This window comes from Somniosus microcephalus, chromosome 11 (genome assembly GCF_052327205.1).
Source record: "Somniosus microcephalus isolate GS21.2 chromosome 11, FLI_Smic_1.0, whole genome shotgun sequence".
Lineage (NCBI taxonomy): Eukaryota > Metazoa > Chordata > Chondrichthyes > Squaliformes > Somniosidae > Somniosus > Somniosus microcephalus.
This window is the reverse complement of record NC_140997.1, coordinates 34,518,341-34,540,002: the sequence shown is the minus strand read 5'-3', so window position 1 is coordinate 34,540,002 and position 21,662 is coordinate 34,518,341.

Genomic DNA, 21,662 nt, shown 5'->3' with positions numbered 1-21,662 from the left:
AGGATTTTACTTAAACCACAGACTTCCAAATTAAGTTGCTCTATTCATCTGTGAAGGTGTGCCACATGAGTCTATCTATCAGCTGCTTATCAATTGTTGCCACTGCTCCTGCTTCCCGTACTTCATGGTCTTCAGCATCAACAGTTTCATCAGCCTCTCTGGTATCATCTGGATGTCTATCATCAGCCCTTTCTTGATTGCAAAGTTATTATGCTACCACAATTATCTATCTGGACCCATTCTACTACAAGCACCCCCAGACCTATCCAGACACCAGAACCTTACTTTGAACGTCCCAATGGTTGGGTCAATTCTAATCCTTGTGTTTATGTGTGCTTCATTATAGTGATACTCTGCAGCACTGGTAACCCTACAAAGAGGTGTCATGAGCCACGGGAGTAATAGGTATCCCTTGTCACCCAGCAACCATCCTGCTCCTTGACCCTACTATTAAAATAGAGCTGGAACACTGGACTAGCGAAGTGTAAAAGCATCATTGCAGTTAGCAACATAGTGTGAACTCACCTGCAAGCAGCTGTACCTATCATTGTAAATGACCTGCACATTTAGGAAATGGAAGTCTTTGCAATTTATATAAATATCGGGGTTCACATTTGGGGCATGTGAAGCCATATTGGTGCGATCAATAGCTGCCACAACCTTGGAGAATCTGGTAGTTCTGAAAAATTGGCTGTCCCTCTCAGTCATCTATCTGGGAGCACCTTTGAATTGTGTAAAGTGAGCTGTTCATGCTGTAGACCTTGGTTGCAGATCCAGCTGCAGCAATGAACAGTGCTCCTCCAAAACCTCCGAACTGAAACTCAACCTCCTGAGTCAGCGCTCCTGTGAATGGGCTCAGAAAGCATGCCTGGGTTGATACATCCTGCTGGGTGGGTAGTGCTCAGATGATCATTATACCAGGATGGTAGAAGGTGAACTAGAGGGACCATTTGACCCATCTGTGCTAGCTCTTTGTTAGAGCACTTCAATCCCATTTCCCTGTTCTTGCCCCATAACCCTGTAGCTTCCAGTGCTTCAAAGAGAAACTATAGAATCTGAATTTGTTTACAGTAAAGAACACCTGAAAAGGGATCTCATTAATATTTTCAACAGTCTTAAGGATATCGACAAGTTGAACCCTGTTTATTATGACCCCAATGAAGGCAACAAAGAGGCATGGAATGCAGCTCAGAAGAGGGAAGGTGAATGGCATACATCCGATATAACTACTTCACACAGAGGGTGGTGAATGTCTGGAATGGATTGCCCAGGGAAATGGTTCAAGCTGATAACATTGGTCATTTTGAGAAGCAGTTGGACAGGTATTTGACAAGAAAATCAATTGAGGTAGACAGGTAGTGAACTGTGTACTGTCTTCTTAGGCAGTCCCTCGGAACGGAGGATGGCTTGCTTCCACACTAAAAATGAGTTCTCAGGTGACTGATGAGTCCAATGCGGGACCTACAGTCTCTGTCACAGGTGGGGCAGACGGTGGTTGAAGGGGCAGTGTGGGTGGGGTGCTTGGGTTGACGTGCGCTGCTTGCACTGTGTACTGTACACTGTTTTTGAACTCTAGGGCTGGTCCCTAATGGTGGTTTCTGGTCCTACTTTCCTATGTTCTTAATAATGTCAAATGCCTTCTCTTTGGTGTTACTAAAGCACGAGCTGAATTGTTTTTTTTTGTGTGCCTTTACGCTGCTGTTGAGTTGTACTCCTGACTGGAAATGCACTTGGATTCCATGTGAACAATTGAAACCATGAATGGTTGTAAATGGGTTTTGTTGCTTACTTAGTATTATTATATCTACCTTCATTCATTAATTCATTCATTCATTTGAAAGTAGTTTGGCTTGCTGATCCCTTCATGTTGAGTGACAAGGTCAATGTTTATTGAGGCTGACTGTTGTGATGAGGGTGCTGAATATAGTTTGCCTGCATGAATGCTTACAATTCAATGTACTGTGCTAATCATTTCCTACAAAGGTTTTTGTGTGCACAGTTGAAACATTGTAGCAATGAACTGAGTCACGCGTTAATTATGTGTTCAATTCGTTGGTGCAGATAAAGCAGCCACACTGTGTCCTTATTAGAATTTCAACCCTCGTTTCCAATATGGCTTAAATCTGTTCTCAATACAATGTATAAAAGTCGGGAGCAAATTAAATTCAGGAAGTGTCTGCTTGGTCCCTCTGTGGGTGACTCTCCGACACAAAGATGTTCTGGATATTGACACCCACAACTCCAATTGTCCTCAAACTGAAGGTGTAATGAATTGATAAACCAAAGGAGTGCAGCATAAGCACTTTTTTAACAGTGTGGCTGATGTTCAGTGTTACAAGCATTAACTTGTGTAATGTCTGAGTAGTGCCATGCTATGCAAGATGGAAAGATTAGCTTTCATCGGCATTAAATGTAATCCAAAAATGTACACTTTTCAGCCTATTTTGTGTTATGGCATAAGCCACTGTGCTAGGTTTACTGAAGGTGCTCAGTTATGGAGTTCTAAAGTAAGAAAAGATGCAATCCCTGGCACAGTTAAACAAGAAACAAAAATGACTGTTTCTATTCTAAGTCATTGCAAATCATTTTAATAATGATGTGGGATACAATTTAGCAATGAATCACCCCGGTGTAAAGACACTTGCTGGTGTAATTCTAAGCATACAGATCAGAAGATCCCAGGTTGGAATCAAAGTTTTTTCTAAGTCAGCTGATCTCAGCTAGGGTGGGAGCTGAGAGGCTGCAATTGGCCTCAGCTCTCCGGGTTTGAGAGATGAAAAACCAGCCAGGGTTCCTGTTTCTGATTGCTATCCAATGACTCCTGCTGGTAAACGCATATGTAGATGTCAAGTGAAAACAGGATCGTACTCAGCTGTAATGTTTGCTGCGTTCTAATAGCCTGCCAGCACTCATTCTCGAGGCTCAAGCGTGAAGAATGATTACTTAGGTGAGGTGCTGGATGGTGCCTGCAACTGTGGAAACACACAGCAGTGTTTGCATAGAAACATAGAAAAATAGGAGCAGGAGTAGGCCATTCGGCCCTTCAAGCCTGTTCCACCATTCAATATGATCATGGCTGATCCTCCATCTCAATACCATATTCTCGCTCTCTCCCCATACCCCTTGATGTCTTTTGTGTCTAGAAATCTATCTATCTCCTTCTTAAATATATTCAGTGACTTGGGGCAGGATTTTAATTGGGCCGTGGAGGCGGGATTGGAGGCGTGCAGGGGGTTAAAATCCTGAAGTCGGGGGTCCCGAACCCATCCCGCACCCAATCCGCCTCCATGCCAGTTTCAAAGGAGGCGGGTGCCCGCCCCGCACTGGGACCCACCTCCCTGAGGCGGGAAAGGGATTAGTGCCAAATAACTGCCTGTTAACAGGTAGTTAACAGGCAGTTTTTGGCCTAATCCCTATTTTTAATGTTGAAGTGTGGGATCCCCAATGGCTCCAAACCACGCCAAGTTAGAGGAGGCGGACCGTCGGGATGAAGGGCTTGGAGGGGTCGAGATGTCCAGTGTTCAGGTGAGTGATGGGTGCATGAGTGCAAAGGTAAGTGTGTTTGGTGTGTGTAAAGTGTTTAAATAAGTTTTACTTACATGTACTTACTTTTACAGCCTTCCTTCCTTCAGGTCTCGGGAGTCCCTCATCTCACCAGCACAAAAAGCAGAATGGCTGCGAGCTGTCAAAAATTGCAGCATTCAGCTTTCTGTTCTGGGGAGATCTCTAATTCATCCTGAGAGGAAGGAATTAACTTGTAGTACAGATTGTCAGTGTTTGACAGCTTCAAACAGCTGTGAAACGCTGATATTTCATCTGTCAAAAGGTCTTGACAGATGAAATTTCAATCTGTGACGTCACCTGTTGCCGGGTGGCCCTTAATTGCATGGGTTGTCTAGAACTCGATGGAGGCGGGACTACAACCCCGAAAGTTGTAGTCCCGCCTCCTACCCGACTTCTCAATGAAAACCCAGCCCTTGGCCTCCACAGCCTTCTGTGGTCGAGAATTCCACAGGTTCACCACCCTCTGAGCAAAGACATTTCTCCTCTTCCCAGTCCTAAATGTCCTACCACATATCCTGAGACTGTGACCCCTCGTTCTAAACCCCCCAGCCAGGGGAAACATCCTCCCTGCATCCAGTCTGTCTAGCCCTGTCAGAATTTTATACGTTTCAATGAGATCCCCTCTCATCAGAGCCTTCACGAGGTAAGGGACAAAATTATAAAGAAATTGACCACCAAACTAACAGAAGAAGTTAAAGGTTGCGAGGGGTCATTTAGCAATAGTATAAAAAGGGCAACATCGGATAGGCCGCCCATTATATACCTCGCCAGATTTTCCTTTCCATTGACTTCAATGTCACAGATCTGATCGGGCTCCTTTTACACAATCGCCAAAAGCTAGAAGTTACCCCCACTCAATCGAACACATAACTGGAGCTTAACGTTCATTATTTGCATCTGAACTAAAAGAGAGGAAGTTGTTGAATACGTAGCATTTAGTCAATCAGATTTTCTTCCTTTATCAATTTACCAGTTAAGGGTAAGAGAGTAGCAGAGGCGGCTACCTGGCCTCTCAGTTGCTATATGGTTCCCGGCATAGAGGGGCTCTAAAAAAGGGGGAAAAGAGGGAGCTAAAACAAACAGATCTCAGAATTTTTATTCAAACTTTATTAAAAATTCTATTAAATGCAAATAACTCATAATATTACACACAAAAGGTGGAAATATTACTTTGAACTTTATTGACTGGGCAATATATTTGATAACAGAATACAATTCATAAATAATTAAAAACACTGACTAAATATATTATCAGCATGTCAGTCAGCCAGGATGTGGTGCAGTGCTACAGGCACATTTAATGTATCTGTTCAGAACATTGCATAAAACATTGGCATGGATCCTCAAGCCTTTAATTTAAGACTTGACCAATTAAAATATATTGGTCAAAATGCTTTTATCTAAGTGTTACAATTTAGGCTCTCTCCCAACATTTCAAAATTGGGCACCCATCAAAAGGTGGTTTCCATAAGCAATTTTCATATGTCTCCTATGAACGGAACCTTGCTATCTTATGTATGATATGGATGGGAATGGTGTGCCACTAGACAACCAATGACTCTTTTCTGTAATATTACACGCTGGGGACTATATAAACTGCACACCAGATTCTCTTTCCGACTTCAAGTCAGGCTAAAATTAATATTGGAATTTAATAAAGAAAGAAAAAACTTGCATTTATATAGCAGCTTTCACAACCTCAGGACACCCCAAAGTGCTTTACAGACAATGAAATACATTTTTTGAAGTGTAGTCACAATTGTAATGTAGAAAACACAGCAACCAATTTGGGCACAGTAAGGTCCTACAAATAGCAATGTGATAATGGCCAGTTAATCTGTTTTTTTTAGGTGTCGGCTGAGGGATAAATATTGGCCAGGACATTGGGGAGAACTCCCTCATTCTTCCTCGACATCTTGCCATGGGATCTTTTATGTCCACCTGAGAGGGCAGACAGAACCTCAGTTTAATTCTCATCTGAAAGGTAGCACCTCCCTCAGTGCAATTATTTACAAGAAAATGATTACTCATTTGCAAAAGACTATAGGGGTTATTTTGGCCAAAGGGTGAAAACAAGCACTAAATGGCTGCTATGCTCATAAGAAACGCCTGTTTGAAAATCTGGATTTAGCTGGCAATTTTCGGGCTAATTGATGATTATCATGATTTGAACGCGCCTGTCAGTGCTGAAACCAACAACTGCAGGTTTAGCACACAAGTGCCGATTAGACACAATTTTCCTGGAGCTGTATATGTAGCCTGCATTCACCCACTTCCACTGAAGGTGTGGAGTATGCTGGTTGTGAATGGATCAACGTCTCAAGGAGCTAGAGAGAGGGCGCCCAGGTTCTTCAATGTGGCACTGGAGGTCCTGGTGGAGGAGGTACAGAGGAGGTACAGAGGAGAAGGGATGTCCTCTACCCACAGGGGGGCAAGGAGGCCACAGAGACAGATGATGCTGCGCATGAGGGAGGATATCACCCGGAAGGTCACAGCCAGGAACCCAGGCTCCAGGACATGGCTCCAGTTCCGCAAGAAATTTAATGATTTGACACAAATGGTCAAGGTAAGATCCCATCTCACAAATACACTTCTCAATAACTGCACCACCACCAGCCAGCATCACAATCTCAACACACTCAATCCACCATCTAACTATACACTGACATTCATACAACCCACACTATTACATCCTTCACAGGCAACACTCACACCTCAGACACATCTCACTGATTTTCAACCATGTGAGGCATCACACACACATACACCTGTCAATACATTCATTCCCAATCACCACTCGATCTCTTCCAGGAAAGCATAGCGCAGAACAGGCGCCAGCAGGACCTGACCTGGGGAGGTCAACCACACCTGCTTGACATCACTCCCTTTGAGAAGGCACTGCTGGCCGTGATTGGGAGGGGAGTGGGAGACGTCGTGTTCAGAGCCAGAGCAGGGGGCATATCGCCTAGACATATGTGGCCACTCCCGCTTCCTTACAGATGCACAACTATTCCTGATCCCTAATCCCCCAAAGCTATCCTCACTCCCAAGCTCCATATGGTCTCATCACACACATCCTCCTATAGCGGCCATACGCACTGCAACCTAACCCTTCCAGCTTTATCATTGCAGGCTCCTAGGAGCAAGATCCACCTCCCATATAGAGCAAGTTCAAGGTGAGCAACAGCCACCTCACTCCCGGAGGAAGAGGAGGAGGAGGAGGAGTGTGAGGAAGAATGCACTGCGCCATTGGCTACCACTGTCGCAGGCACCAGCTCAGAGGTCGGCACCACGAATAACTTAGAGGCGAGCTTAGGAGAGGGATCCTCACAATGAGATGCACTGGGCACTAGCGGGCAGCAGCCACACAAGGTGGAAGGGACACCACTGGTGCCACCTATCCGGGGGGCAAGGTTGCATACTAATTCTGCTGTAGAGGAGTCAGCTGAGGACCTCACAGGGCCAAGCTTCAGAAGAAGGCTGATAGATGCGACAAACCAAATGCTTGGCGCAATGGGCAGCCTGCCTGAAAGCTTACGGGTCGTGGCTAGGGGAATGGAGGAGTTCGCCTCCAGCTCGGCCTGTGGCTTGATGCAGAGCCTGGAACCCATCCTCTCCAGCATCAAGAGGCTGGCCAATTCCATCCAGTGACCTGTGGAGCCCGACATCATGCAGTGTCTGATGACTGAGGTCACAGCTTTCAATGCAGTCATTGCAGCTTTCATGAAACGACAAAGTGCTGCAATGGAAGCTCAGGCAGCTGCCATGGTGGCTCTGGGCTCCTGAGGGGCTTGCAGACTGTCTCAGCTGCCCAGAGATCTGTCCTCCACCAGATCACTGGGCGGGTTAAACAGAGGCCCTGAGGTAGGGGCATGGAAATCACAGAGAAAGAAACTACTGGCATCTCTCCAGATGGCAGCATGCCTGCACCCTCCCTGCCACTCCACCATTGCCCTTGCCATTGCCTGTCAGCCAGGCGGCCCAGACTGCTCAAGCCCATGCTGAGATGGTGCAGACTGAGGCGGGGCCATCACAGCCCACATCCTCTTGAGGGTGTCCCATAGACATCTGAACTGCTCTTCAGAATCTCAGCAGCCATCCACTTCGCCTGAAGCTGCCACTAGTGGGGTTGTACTTCGTAGAAGCACTAGATTACGCAAGAGCACTTATAGATAGCCACTAAAGATAAGCACCAGGGTGAATAGTTTAATATTTATAAGTGTTGTTGTGTAATGTTTCCCTTGTTGTTTTTGCTCCAGAGAAAGAGTGATGATGGTAATTGGGTAGTGGTGGAATCGGTGGTCTTTTTATTGTGAGCTTCATGGGGAAGGGGTTGAAAAGATTGAGTGCAGATGATGGACTGCCTGATGCATCATAAGTCGTGGACGATACATCAAGTGGCAGCAGTGCTCCGGAGTCTGATGGTGGAGAATGTCTCTCAAAAGCGCTGTTCAATTAGATGGCAGCGAGCGTCCCTCCCAGGCGCGGGCCGTCTACCTGGAAGTTTCTGGTGCTCCCCTGGTCCACTTCCTCTTCCACCTCCTCTTGTGGCTCCTGAGCTTGACCATCTGGCACAATGGCTGGCGGTAACGGCTGGTCTCTCATGATCAGCAGATTGTGGAGCTTGCAGCCAATCACCACGAATCTGGACACCTTCTCAGCCGAGTACTGCAGGGCACGTCCTGAATGGTCAAGGCATCTAAACCTCTGCTTCAGAACCCCAATGGTCTGCTCAATGATATCCCTGGTGGCTGAGTGGCTCTCATTGTATGAGTGCTCAGCTGGTGTCTGGGGATTTCTCAGGGGTGTCATGAGCCATGGCATCAGGGGGTATCCCTTGTCAACTAGTAGCCAGCCATACACATTGCATTGGGGGTCAAAGATCTGTGGGACAGATGATTGTCTCATTATATACGCATTGTGGCAGTTCCCTGGTTAGCAGCATGATGCGTTGCTGTTGGTCGCAGATAAGGTGTGCACTGAGGGAATGGAATCCCTTCCTGTTTCTGAACACCTCTGAATTCAAATGAGGGGCTCACATGGCCATATGTGTGCAGTCAATGACTCCCTGGAACACGGGGAATCCCGCAATCTTGTCGAATCCTGGAGCTCCCTGCCTCTGGCCTTCTCTGGCAATAGGAAATGTAGCCGTTGCTACAGTGGGCAGACAATCTGGCAGTTTTACGCCAGGTCAGAAAGTTGAAAATTGCTTGAGACATGACAGAACTCTGCTTCCTTCACACTGAGGTCTTCTGATTATTCAGTGGGCAAATGCTCAGGGTTACTGAGCTATACAAACCAGCAAGGTCCCAAGTTCAGGGCTGCAACGAGTTATCAGCCCACTCCACATGGGATGTGTCTCAATCAATTTTAAACTGCAGTCCAACAATGCCCATAGAAAAATACACTTGGTGACTTTGTTCTAATAATTAAGTACATTGCATTTTTTCAAATACACTGCCATTTTTCTTTTCAACTGAAGAATAAGCCCTTTATTATCCCATCTATGAATCATATGATGCTCTGCATTGATAACATCACAGTAGCCTTTTCAGTCATTGTAGATTCAGCATTACTATTACATTTTGATTAACGTTATTTTAATTTTATGGACACCATAATATATTTTGTAAAAAAATAAGGACTGAGTAAAACATTGCAATTTAATCTTTTTTTTCATATCTGAATCCTTCGATTAAATAACATCCTTACAATTCCCAACCATCCATTTTTCTTGGTCTTCCTCATGAAATAAAATGTTTTATTTTTATGTATAGCCATAGAATAACCACCTACCTGAATGAAAGATGCTGTATGCCTCAGAGACATGGACCATGTACAGCAGGCACCTCAAAGCACTGGAGAGGTACCACCAACGCTGCCTCCGCAAGATCCTGCAAATCCATTGGCAGGATAGGCGCACCAACGTCAGTGTTCTTGCTCAGGCCAACATCCCCAGCATCGAAGATCTGACCACGCTCGATCAGCTCCGATGGACGGGTCACATTGTCCGCATGCCCGATACGAGACTCCCAAAACAAGCGCTCTACTCGGAGCTCTGGCACGGCAAGAGAGCCCCAGGTGGGCAGAGGAAACGCTTCAAGGACACCCTCAAAGCCTCCTTGATAAAGTGTAACATCCCCACCGACACCTGGGAATCCCTGGCCCAAGACCGCACAAAGTGGAGGAGAAGCATCCAGGAAGGCGCCGAACACCTCGAGTCTCTTCGCCGGGAGCAAGCGGAAGCCAAGCGCAGGCAGCACAAGGAGCGCACGTCAACCCAAGTACCCCACCCACCCGCCCCTTCAACCACCATCTGCCCCACCTGTGACAGAGACTGTAGGTCCCGCGTTGGACTAATCAGTCACCTGCGAGCTCATTTTTAATGTGGAAGCAAGTTATCCTCAGTTCCGAGGGACTGCCTAAGAAGAAGAAGACCTGAATCTGCTTTCAATCTCCCATGCCTGTAGGAGCTGTTTAATGAAATTCTGACAATGCCTTAAGCAGAGATTTAGATCAAACAATTAAGGCTATTTGATTACTTTCAGCAGAACATTTTGTTACTGAAAACATTTAACCTAACACCCAAACAGTATTTTAAAAAATACACACAGGTTGTAATTTGGTAATGTCTTCATCAAGCTGGCAATCTTGATGTATTTGAGTGCTGGTCCATGATGGTCACTATTGGCTTCTGACAGACCCACATGTCATGTTTCAGATCACAAGAATCTATATCAGGAAAGTATAATTTGTCAGTCTTGTAGCAAGCTTAAAAGTGTCTTCTGTAATTGCTTCTGAGATAGCTGTCTGTGTTCCTTTGTGTTTGGGAATGTGTGAAATAGACATCCAGTTGTCTAACTTCCTTGATGCATAACCATTTAAATAGTGTAACTTTGGTTTTTGTTTCTCTGATGTCTCTAATTACATTTGAGGAAATATGTAACTCTGTGAAATAGCCGTTGATCTGTTCAACCATTCCCTCGCCTGATCGTTTGAGGCCCTTGTCCCCAGCCCAGCCTTTATTCTCTCTCATCCCAGTCGTGTCACCTCATACGGCCCCCCATCTTCACCCCCTTAAGTCCTTATCTGAGGAAGGATGTTCTTGCCATGCAGGGAGTGCAGCGAAGATTCACCAGACTGATACCTGGGATGGCATGAATGACGTATGAGGAGAGATTGGGTCAATTGGGCTTATACTCGCTGGAGTTTAGAAGAATGAGAGGGGATCTCATTGAAACTTATAAAATTCTAACAGGACTAGACAGACTAGATGCAGGAAGGATGTTCCCAATGGCGGGGAGTCCAGAACCAGGGGTCACAGTCTAAGGATAAGGGGTAAGCCATTTAGGACAGAGATGAGGAGGAATTTCTTCACCCAGAGAGTGGTGAACCTGTGGAATTCTCTACCACAGAAGGCAGTTGAGGCCAATTCATTAAATATATTCAAGAAGGAGTTGGATATATTTCTTAAGGCTAAAGGGATCAAGGGATATGGGGAGAAGGCAGGGACCGGGTACTGAATTTGGATGATCAGCCATGATCTCATTGAATGGTGGAGCAGGCTCGAGGGGCCGAATGGCCTACTCCTGCTCCTATCTTCTATGTTTCTATGTTTCCAAGTGCTGCAGACCTGAGTGTATCTGGCACATCCATCAGCAGATCTGGCTGGACCACAACAAGCGCTACTGGGACTCACTTTCCTCTATCAAAACTGTCCAGAACACTAGGATCATCCTGAAGAGCAAAGATAACCCCTGGCTTCTTTTATCAACCACCAACCATCTCCTTGGACCCCTCTCCCTTGCCCCCCTCCACCCTCACCTTCAACAACAACTATGTGAAGCTCATGGACTTCTTTGTAACTAAGACTACCACTGAGCCAAGCTGGCATTGATTTATCATCCATTGGGGAGATCAAAAGTGTATGGTCTCACCCCATAGTATAGTAAAAAGATTCATTGCATGCCTCAACACCTGCTTTCCTAAATACTTTGTACACAAGGTCAAGTTTCATATAAAATGTGTGCTTGCCTATGGAAGCTTACTTTTGTGGTGGGCATGAGTGAAATGTATCTGGAGAAAACACAAATCATAATAGTCACTAATGCTAAAATATCCCAGAGCTCGAACATATTCAAGAGAGTGCAGCACAATCACAAACTGTTTTCATTTTTCCCGATCCAATTCCTCACCTCCCCTTCTCCAATGAACCCATTATTCCTTTGCTGGGATATGGTACCACAGGTGGCAGGCACCAAGGTGCTCATTATTTACCTGTGAGCCAGTGTTAGGAAGCTAATCCATTGTGTAGGGCATTATTGCAGAGCCTGATCCTCTCTTCACCCACTACCAGCAGAGTCCCTGGGAGGAATTTTAAACCCCAAGAACGGGTGGGTTGGGAGCGGGTGGGGAGTAAAAATCATTTATTTTTAGAGCGGGAGTGCAACCCGGCTCCAACGCGCCCACTTCCAGATTTAACCGAGGCATGTCTGGATGCTGGCGAGAAATCTACTCGCCAAAGTCAGGGATTTGCTAATTGGATGTGGACGGCTACTCATTGGTGAAATTGACGTTCTCAGGAGACGTTAATGAGGTCATTTCAAATTATTTTGAACTATTTTACTTGAGCAGGGTGTGTTTCCCGGGTGCGCGGGAAGCTGAGGCGAGTTTGAGCAACAGTTCAGGTGGGTATTTAATCTCGTTATTGTCCCACCTGAATAAAACCTCACTTATTGCAGCTGCTGCCTCAGTTCCCTCTGGCAGAGAGTGCTTGTGTGGATACAGCATTTTTCAACCTTCGAGGATTTGAAACTGACAGGATCAGGATGGGAGGTGCCTTGGATGTGTTTGACAGCACATCGGAAGAGGATGACCATCACCAGCGATGGACCTATGACGTGCTGTGGTGGAATCAGCACGTACACAGAGGAGGGGTCCACAGGAGAGAGACAGGCGGAGGAAGACAACGGGGCTCATCACTCGTCTTTGGATGAAGAGAACAGAGAGGAGAAGGAGCAGGAGGACGACGATGTGTCACCCATCGCCAGACCAGCTGCCCGAAATACCAGGGATGCCCTAATATCGCGAAGTGTGAAACATAGCAAATGAAATCTCGAGGTCCGCTCCAGCACCAACCCACCCCCTCCTGCCCCCGAGCCCCCTTTGTACTAAACAGTCCTTCAACCACTCATTCACCCATGGCACATCAGCCCAATGGGTCCCGGCAAGTAATGACATTCATCATGAAACAAGTGAAAGGGCGATTTGGCCCTCGGGATGCAATAATGGGCAAGATGTGAAAGTGATGCAACTAGTTACATTTTATTTGGCATTATAAGGAAAAGGTGGGAAAAATTTGTGTACGCCAAGAGAATTGCCGGTGTCACTGGCAACTCGAATTAACGGCCGCTGAAAATGGCCGCAGCGCTATCGTTGAAAAATTTGCACTGGGGGTTGGCGATGTGTAGCGCAGCGCTAACTCATCATGCAACGCCCTCCTGGTGGTGTTAATGGAGGCCTGCGTCCTGAAGTTCCCATCTGCAGTTGGCGTTGCAGCTTCTTCCAGCCTCTGGGAGCGAGGCTGTGGAGCTCGTAAGGTATTGTGGGCAATTAAAGGAGCAATGCATTAAGAAATAATAAAAATTACAATGAAAAAATGCAGCTTTCGGCCCTTACTGCCTTTCAATAAAAAAAAACCCTTAAAAATGTTCCACATGGGATTCTTCAGCACTTAAAGCTGAATTCCCTTCCGAACCTCAAAAAATGGGGAAAGTGCTTCAGCACTAACACAAATGGCTCAGGGAAGGGGCACCCAGGGTCTTGCACACAGCACTCCAGCTTTGTGCACTGGAGTGGGCCAGGAGGCCCTCCAGAAAGAACGGTGTGGGACCACATCACCGAGGCCATCACTGCCACCAGTGTTGCCCCCACCACCTGACTCCAGTGCCCAAAGGAGCTCCATAATCTCAGACCACTGGTCAAGGCCAGTGAATGCATCTTCAAAAGTCATCTCCTACCAACTGCACCACTAGCCTCACATGCTGCTCAATGTTCAACTTCCCCCACCCCCCCACCTCCCCAATCGCTCATCTACCAACAATCTGTACCAATCATGAGACACATCTCCCATTCCTACCTCACCTCACCCCCTTGGAGGAGACGGTGCAGGCCATTCTTGGCAGGGGCATGGTTGAGCCCTTGGCTAGCGGAAAGGATGCAAGATGCTGGTATCCTCGTTGTGAGATAAGTTTGTGTGTGGACTAGTGGATGAGCACACACAGTCCAAGTTACTGAACACTCTGAAATAACGTTTGACATAGCATATAAAATTGCTCTATCTATGGAGGTGGTGTCTAAGAATGCTAGGGAGCTCCATCCAACTCAAGTGACTAGTGCAGCTGAGGTCTACAGTCACAAAGCCACCGCCGAACCTAAAGTTGTGAGACTGAGTCAAAAGCATGTCATGAGAGCAGTTCAGTGAATTGTTATTGCTGCAATGGAAATCACTCACCACAGTCCTGCCAATACAGAAATGCAAAGTGTTTTCACTGCCAGAAGCCAGGCCATATTTCAACAGCTTGCAGAGCTAGATCTAAAGCAGGAGGTAAGAACCATTCTAGTGGCAATGCAAAGCAGCGACAACAAAAGGGAGGAATGCACAATATTGAAGTGAACACACCTGATGTTGAAGAACTAGGCATCTACAGTATCTATTCCACGCTTGCAGTCGTGAGAAAGACTTCTGTAAAAAACTTTTGATCAACGAGCAATATATTGATATGTATATCGACTTGGCGGCAGACTGCTCTATCATGAGTAAGGACACATATGATAGTAAGTTTAATCAAGTACCACTTACAAAGAGTACCATAGAGTTAAAAACCTACTCCGGAGAAATCCTATAGATATGTGGACAAATGGAATGTACAGTTCAACACAATGGCCAGTCAGTAAAGCTGCCTATTATTGTAGCAAGCTACAACAACAGGCCAACTCTCATGGGCAAAGACTGGATGAGAAAGTTAAAACTAAACTGGAAAAACATCTTCAGTGTAGCTGCTTCAAAGAAGTGACTCGACACAATGCTGAACAAGTACGAAAGCATGTTCACAGACAGTTATGATGCGCATATCCGCATCAAGTCCAACGCGAAGCCTGTCTATTGTAAGGCAAGGCTGGTCCCCTATGCTTTGAAAAGTCAGGTGGAGGAAGAGCTAGTGAAGCTCAGAGAGAACGGAGTGTCAGTAAAAACTGACAAAAGTGAATGGGCTACCCCGATTGTGGTAGTGACCAAAGCAGACAAAACTGTACGCTTGTGCGGTGACTACAAAGTTACTATCAACCAAACAGTTGACGATGAGTAGTACCCATTACCTACATCACAGGATTTTTATGCAGCTTAAAGGTTTTCTCCAAGCTTGACCTGTCGCATGCTTACACATAGCTGAATGTTGACAAACAGAGTCAACAGTATCTCACTATCAACACACACAAGGGACTGTACTCATACACCAAGCTGTCGTATGGTGTAAAGTCCTCCCCCAAAATCTTCCATGCTGCAATGGATAAGATTTTGCAAGGAGTTCCAAATTGCTTATGCAATCAAGACAATCTGCTGATCGCAACAAGCAGTGAGGAATAAAATCTAGAAGTGTTAGATTTAGTGCTTCAATGTAAAGGAGCAAATGTGCTATTGTGCAGCCCAATGTTGTGTACCTTGGTCTGAAAGTTGGTGCAAATGGCTTGCAACCAGTAAAGGAACAGGTTGATGCTGTCATCAATGCTCCAAAGCCAAAGAATGTGTCTGAGTTAAGATCGTTCCTTGGAATGGTCCAGTACTACACACATTTCTTACCTGAGTTAGTGACTATGTTAGCTCCATTGCACAAGCTCCTCAAGAAGGATGTCCAGTGGAAGTGGACGAAAGTGCAACAGGAAGCTTACAATGCTTGTAAGAGAAGTCTCTCTAGCGGTGCTCTACGACACAGAGCGTGAGCTTAAGTTAGCGTGTGATGCTTCTAGTTATGGTGTGGGAGCTGTCATAAGCCACGTAAATGGATGATGACCAAGAGAAACCAATTGCGTTTGCATCGCGAACCCTCATAAAGAGCGAAAGAAACTATATGCAAATTGAAAAGGAAGCACTCCCCATAGAGTTTGGAACCAAGAAACTCCAACAGTTCCTGATTGGCAGAAACTTTACCCTGATAACCGATCACAAACCGCTCCTAGCAATATTGGAGCCCAATTCTGCCATCCTTGCAATGGCCGCATCAAGAATGCAACGTTGGGCAGTGTAGTTGTCACAATATGACTACACAATTGAGTAGCTTCAAAGCAGAATGCAATTGCAGATGCCTTGTCCAGTTTGCCACATGAGGACTCATGTGTTGAGAGTGAAGGTGAAATTTTCATGCTAGGTGCAGTTGACAAAGACTTTCCCGTGAATGCAACTGAGATTGCAAATGAGACTCAAAAGGAGTCAGTTCAGACTTCAGAATCTGAAGTACCAAGTTCAAACAAATCTGAGATAGATGGTGTTGTGTTTTGAGTTTTGCTTCAATTAAGTTTGTCCCAGTTCCCGGGTGTTACCTGAAGGGGGTGCTGGGGGGCTCGGTTTTACTTTGTCTTTCACTTTCAGTTTCGGGTTCTGCCATGCAGACAATGTGCTGTAATGTCCACCCATTTACTCAGTAAATAGTAAAAGGTACATTCCGTCTCCTCTATTCATTACTGTTCGGTCAAGATGCAATACTGGCGACAAGGCGGCTGTTGAACTCTCCAGAAGGACGGAGATAGACATGCGAACCTACAGCCGTGATATTGGAAATTGCGACGAGCGGGCCACTCAGCGAGCAACATCAACGGCATTTTGATAGTTGGCTAGCTGTGACTTAGACGGCGGACAAAGTATTGTGCGGGCCAGGCAACTACCGTGAGTGTAGCTACCGTAACTCTGGCCGGAGGAGAAAAATAATTTTTTTTTAAAAAGAAAAAAAGTCAGTGGATCTTAAAGGGACAGTGCACATTAAAACTATGACGACCTTGGGACGTATTGAAGAGTTCTCTGGGGATAAGGACAGTTCATGGGAGGAATACGCAGAAAGACTGGGGTGTTTCTTTGAGGCCAATAATATTGACAAAGAGAAGAAGCGCTGAGTATTGCTAAGTGTATGCGGAGCTGTTACTTACTCCGTCCTGCGTTCATTGGTGGCTCCTCGTAAACCTAGTGAGGTGGATTATGCTGATTTGATTGAGAAGCTGCAGAAACATTTTAACCCAAAACCCTCAGAGATTGTGCAGCGTTTCCATTTTCACAATTGTAAACAACAGCCTGGACAATCTATTTCAAGTTACGTTGCTGAGTTGAGGAAACGCTCATTACATTGTAATTTTGGTGACCAGTTAGACAATATGCTCCGTGATCAGATTGTGTGTGGAGTGCTGGACTCGGCATTGCAGAGACAGCTGTTAGTGGAGAAGGCCCTGACGTTCCGACTGGCCGAGGAGAAGGCTTTAGCAGCAGAGGCTGCATCGATGAACACACGTATGCTCCATACAGAGGCAGCACCATCTCAGGCCGCCGAGGAGGTGCACAAAACCACACACGCAGCTGCTGCTGCGAGAGACATGGAGGCAGCTAAAGAGACAAGAAGAAAATGTTTCCGCTGTGGGGCTCTCCATGGTTCCACTACATGCAAATTTGTGTCAGTGGTCTGTCATTTCTGTAAGAAAAGAGGACACATAGCTCATGTCTGCATGAAGAAAGCTCAGGCTGCTGCAGCAGAGCCAATACAAGCATCGCAGACACACACCCTGACACTGGAGGACAACGATGAGTACACAGTGTATACCACGGAAGCTGAGCAGCTACCCCACAGACGGTGGGGATACACGGCAAATGTGATCATGAATGGGGCACCACTCTGCATGGAGGTGGATTCAGGCTCAGCATGTTCGTTGATAAGTGAAGAGACTTACAATAGGCTGTGGCCATGTGAACCCCCGGCGATGGCTCAGGTCAGTGGGGTGCTACGGCAGTGGTCCCAAGCTCAACTCCAGGTGCTGGGTATGATTCATGTGGAAGTTAAGTATCAGGCAGTCAAGGACACACTTCCACTTTATGTGGTGGCGGGGCAGGGCACAAGCCTGCTGGGCAGAGATTGGTTTGAGCCCCTCGGTATTGAAGTGACAGGATTACACACGGTTCAGCGACAGCCCATAATGCCTATGTTGGAGAACTATGAAGAGGTTTTTGGTGAGTTCGGGGCCTGTCGGGGACCACCAGTCTCAATCGAAGTGGACCCAGGGGTAGCGCCTAAGCTCTTCAAGGCGCGACCGTTCCTTTTGCGTTGCGCAAGAAGATGGATGAGGCCCTGGATAAGCTGGTGAACCAAGGGGTTCTCTTGCCAGTGAAGAACTCCCGTTGGGCCACCCCTATCATGCCCATTGCAAAGAAGGATGGGGGCCTGCGAATCTGTGGAGATTACAGATGTACGTTTAATACTGCTGTGTTACCAGATGTGTATCCCTTACCAACAGTTACAGAGCTGTTTTCAACACTGGCTGGAGGCACTCTGTTCACCAAGCTGGATCTCAAGCAAGCATACCAGCAACTGGTCCTGGATGACGAGTCAGCCGAGCTGTTGACAATCAACACCCACAGAGGACTTTTCCGAGCCACAAAGCTGCAGTTTGGGGTGTCTACGGCTGTGGCAATCTTTCAGAGGTTCATGGGCACCCTGTTGGCTGGTGTTCCGGGAGTTCAGCCTTACTTGGATGACATACTGATTACAGGCAAGACACAGGAAGCCCATGATGAGCGGCTGCAGGAAGTACTACGCCAGCTGGCTGAGGTAGGACTACGCCTTCAGAAGGAGAAATGTGTGTTCGCTGCCAATGGCGTGGAGTTCTTGGGATTCCGAGTGGACAAAGACGGTGTGCATCCGACTACGGAGAAGGTGGAGGCTATCAGGAGCGCTCCCACCCCCAAGAACAAGACCGAACTGCAGGCATTCCTCGGACTGTTAAACTTCTACAGTTGTTTTCTCAAGGGCAAAGCCACAATCTTAGAGCCACTGCACAGGCTGTTAGACCAAGCAACAGTGTGGAACTGGACCTCAGCTCATGAAACAGCCTACAGACAGGCAAAGGAACTGCTACAAGCAGATAAGGTTCTGGCACACTATGATGAAAACAAGCCATTGGTGTTGGTGTGTGATGCCTCACCATACGGGCTGGGAGCTCTGTTGGGTCACATAGAGCCAGATGGCCGGGAAGCGCCTATCAGTTTTGTCTCAAGAACACTCTCAACAACAGAACGTAATTATGCCCAGATTGACAAGGAGGCCCTAGCCATCATATTTGGGGTAAAGAAGTTCAGCCAGTACCTGTTAGGGAGACAGTTCGTCATCTACACAGACCACAAGCCACTCTTGGGGCTCCTGCATCACTCCAAGCCCATGCCCCAGATCATATCACCGCGTATGCTTCGGTGGAGTCTGATGTTGGGGGCCTACAGTTATGAACTTTGCTACAGGCCTGGGAAGATGCTGGCTAATGCTGATGCTCTGAGTCGCTTGCCTTTGAACCGGCCGATGGCTGATTCATGGTAACAGCACAGAGGTGCTGCTACTGGAAGAGGTTCCGGAGTCCCCACTCTATGCCCAGCGGATTGGCAGCCTCACACAGAAAGATGCAGTCTTATCACAGGTGCTACGCTGGCTGCTGCATGGTTGGCCCTCCGAGGTCCAGGAGGAGCATTTCAAGCCCTTCGTTCAGAGGCGCCATGAAATGTCTGCACACAAGAACTGCGTGCTCTGGGGAAGCCGTGTGGTGGTTCCTGCCGCCGCAAGAGAAGAGGTGCTGAAAATGCTGCATGACTCACACCCTGGGATTGTGCACATGAAGGCGTTGGCGAGAAGCTACGTCTGGTGGCCGGGGTTGGACCGAGACGTGGAGGAGGTGGTAAAGAGCTGTGAGACATGTCAGCTGACTCGCCATAGCCCATCCAAGGCTCCCCTTCACCCCTGAGAGTGGACCACTCGTAAATGGTCAAGACTCCACATTGACTTTGCAGGGCCATTTCAGGGGAAGGTCTTTTTGATAGTGGTGGATTCTCATTCGAAATGGCTGGAGGTGGCTATCATGAGCTCCACGACATCCAGTGCAGTGATCAACGCATTGCGTTTGCTGTTTGCCACACATGGGGTCCCCGACGTGCTGGTTTCGGACAATGGAGCAGCCTTCACGTCAGCGGAGTTCAAGGCTTTTGCAGGCAGAAATTGGATCCGCCACGTGACCACAGCGCCCTATCACCCCTCCTCTAACAGGCAGGCAGAGAGGATGGTGCAAACCACAAAAGAGGCACTGGTGAGGATATCGGTGGGGGACTGGCAAACCAGATTGGCCAGGTTCCTGTTATCACAGCATACCACACCAAACTCAGCAACGGGGAAGAGTCCTGCCGAGATGCTGATGGGTCATTGGCTGACGACTGCACTGGACCGGCTACACCCGGACTACAGGGATGAGATGCACACAAAGCAAGAAGAGCTGGCTAAGAAGCACCAGGGCACCGCCAGGCAGTTCAAGCCGTCAGAGACTGTGTTTGCCCATTGCTATGCAGGAGGAGACAAATGGATGCCTGCCGTGGTGGAGCAGGCCACGGGTCCCCTGTCGTACAGCGTCCGTACACCTGATGGCCAGCTACACAGACGCCATGTAGATCAGCTACGGGGTCGTACTCCGGTGAGAGTAACAGAGACGTCACAGGCTAGGCCATTGTCTCCGCCACCTCTGCCAGGCAGTGACGGCCTGCTTCCTGCAACAATGATGGAAGCCACATCGACAGAAGGTGTCACGGAGTCATCAGCCACGGAGGAAGGTTTTCCTGCGGCTAGCAGTGGCACCCCGACTATGCCTGTCCAGCGGTGCTCAAGTCGGGTTAGATTCCATCCCAGACGCCTGGAGGATTAGGGGTTTTATCTGGGGGAAAGGAGTGTTGTGTTTTGAGTTTTGCTTCAATTAAGTTTGTCCCAGTTCCCGGGTGTTACCTGAAGGGGGTGCTGGGGGGCTCGGTTTTACTTTGTCTTTCACTTTCAGTTTCAGGTTCTGCCATGCAGACAATGTGCTGTAATGTCCACCCATTTACTCAGTAAATAGTAAAAGGTACATTCCGTCTCCTCTATTCATTACTGTTCGGTCAAGATGCAATAGATAGGATCTTTGAGTTCGGAACTAAAACAAAACAACGAAACCTTCTGTAAGGAGATCAGGAAGGCTCCGCAAAACTGTTATTAAATTGGATTTGTAGTTCATTTAAAAGAAAAAAGCCAGGAGTTTTTGTTATGTGGTACATGTAATGCTGGGAAAGGTGGGACCATAGTTTTGTTGTATCTGAGAGGGGAATACATACAGTTCTTTTTAAGGGGAAAAGCAGTGTAATGTATTATCACATGGTTTATCACATGGTTTAGTATGAGCATGCTCAGTTCACTCTGGCATAGTAAAGCAAGCACATGGACTAGCAATTCATCCTGTCTCTGTCCTTCATTTGTTCTACCCACATATATTACAACTAACAATCCAGTTGGACTCCTCCATCATCTCCGTTATTGTGGAGAGTGTGCGCGGCATGTCTGTCAGTACCTGGCTAAGTTGCTGATGTACCTCTATCATTTTCCTTCTCAACAGTAGCCCTAGGGTTCGGCATCTGTGTCCAGCTGAGCAAAGCTTGGAGAGGATTGCGCTGCCCCCGACACGGACTCTCCACAGATGTCCTTACCACCAGTGTCTGCTCGTACTCAAACACCAAGCAAAGTGCTGCGGATGGTGGAAATCTGAAATAAAAACAGAAAATGCTGGAAATACTCAGCAGGTCAGGCAGCATCTGTGGCGAGAGAAACAGAGTTAACGTTTCAGGTTGATGACCTGACGAAAGCAATTAGCAATGAAGGCCGTGTCCATTTTTTTCCATTCCCTAATTCAGCAACATTGTCACCAATTGTAAAGCACCAATTGCTGCCCTGGCTGAGATCACAGCTGAACCTGTGGCTCTCCAGATATGATCCTGCTCATTCATACAACAATATGTG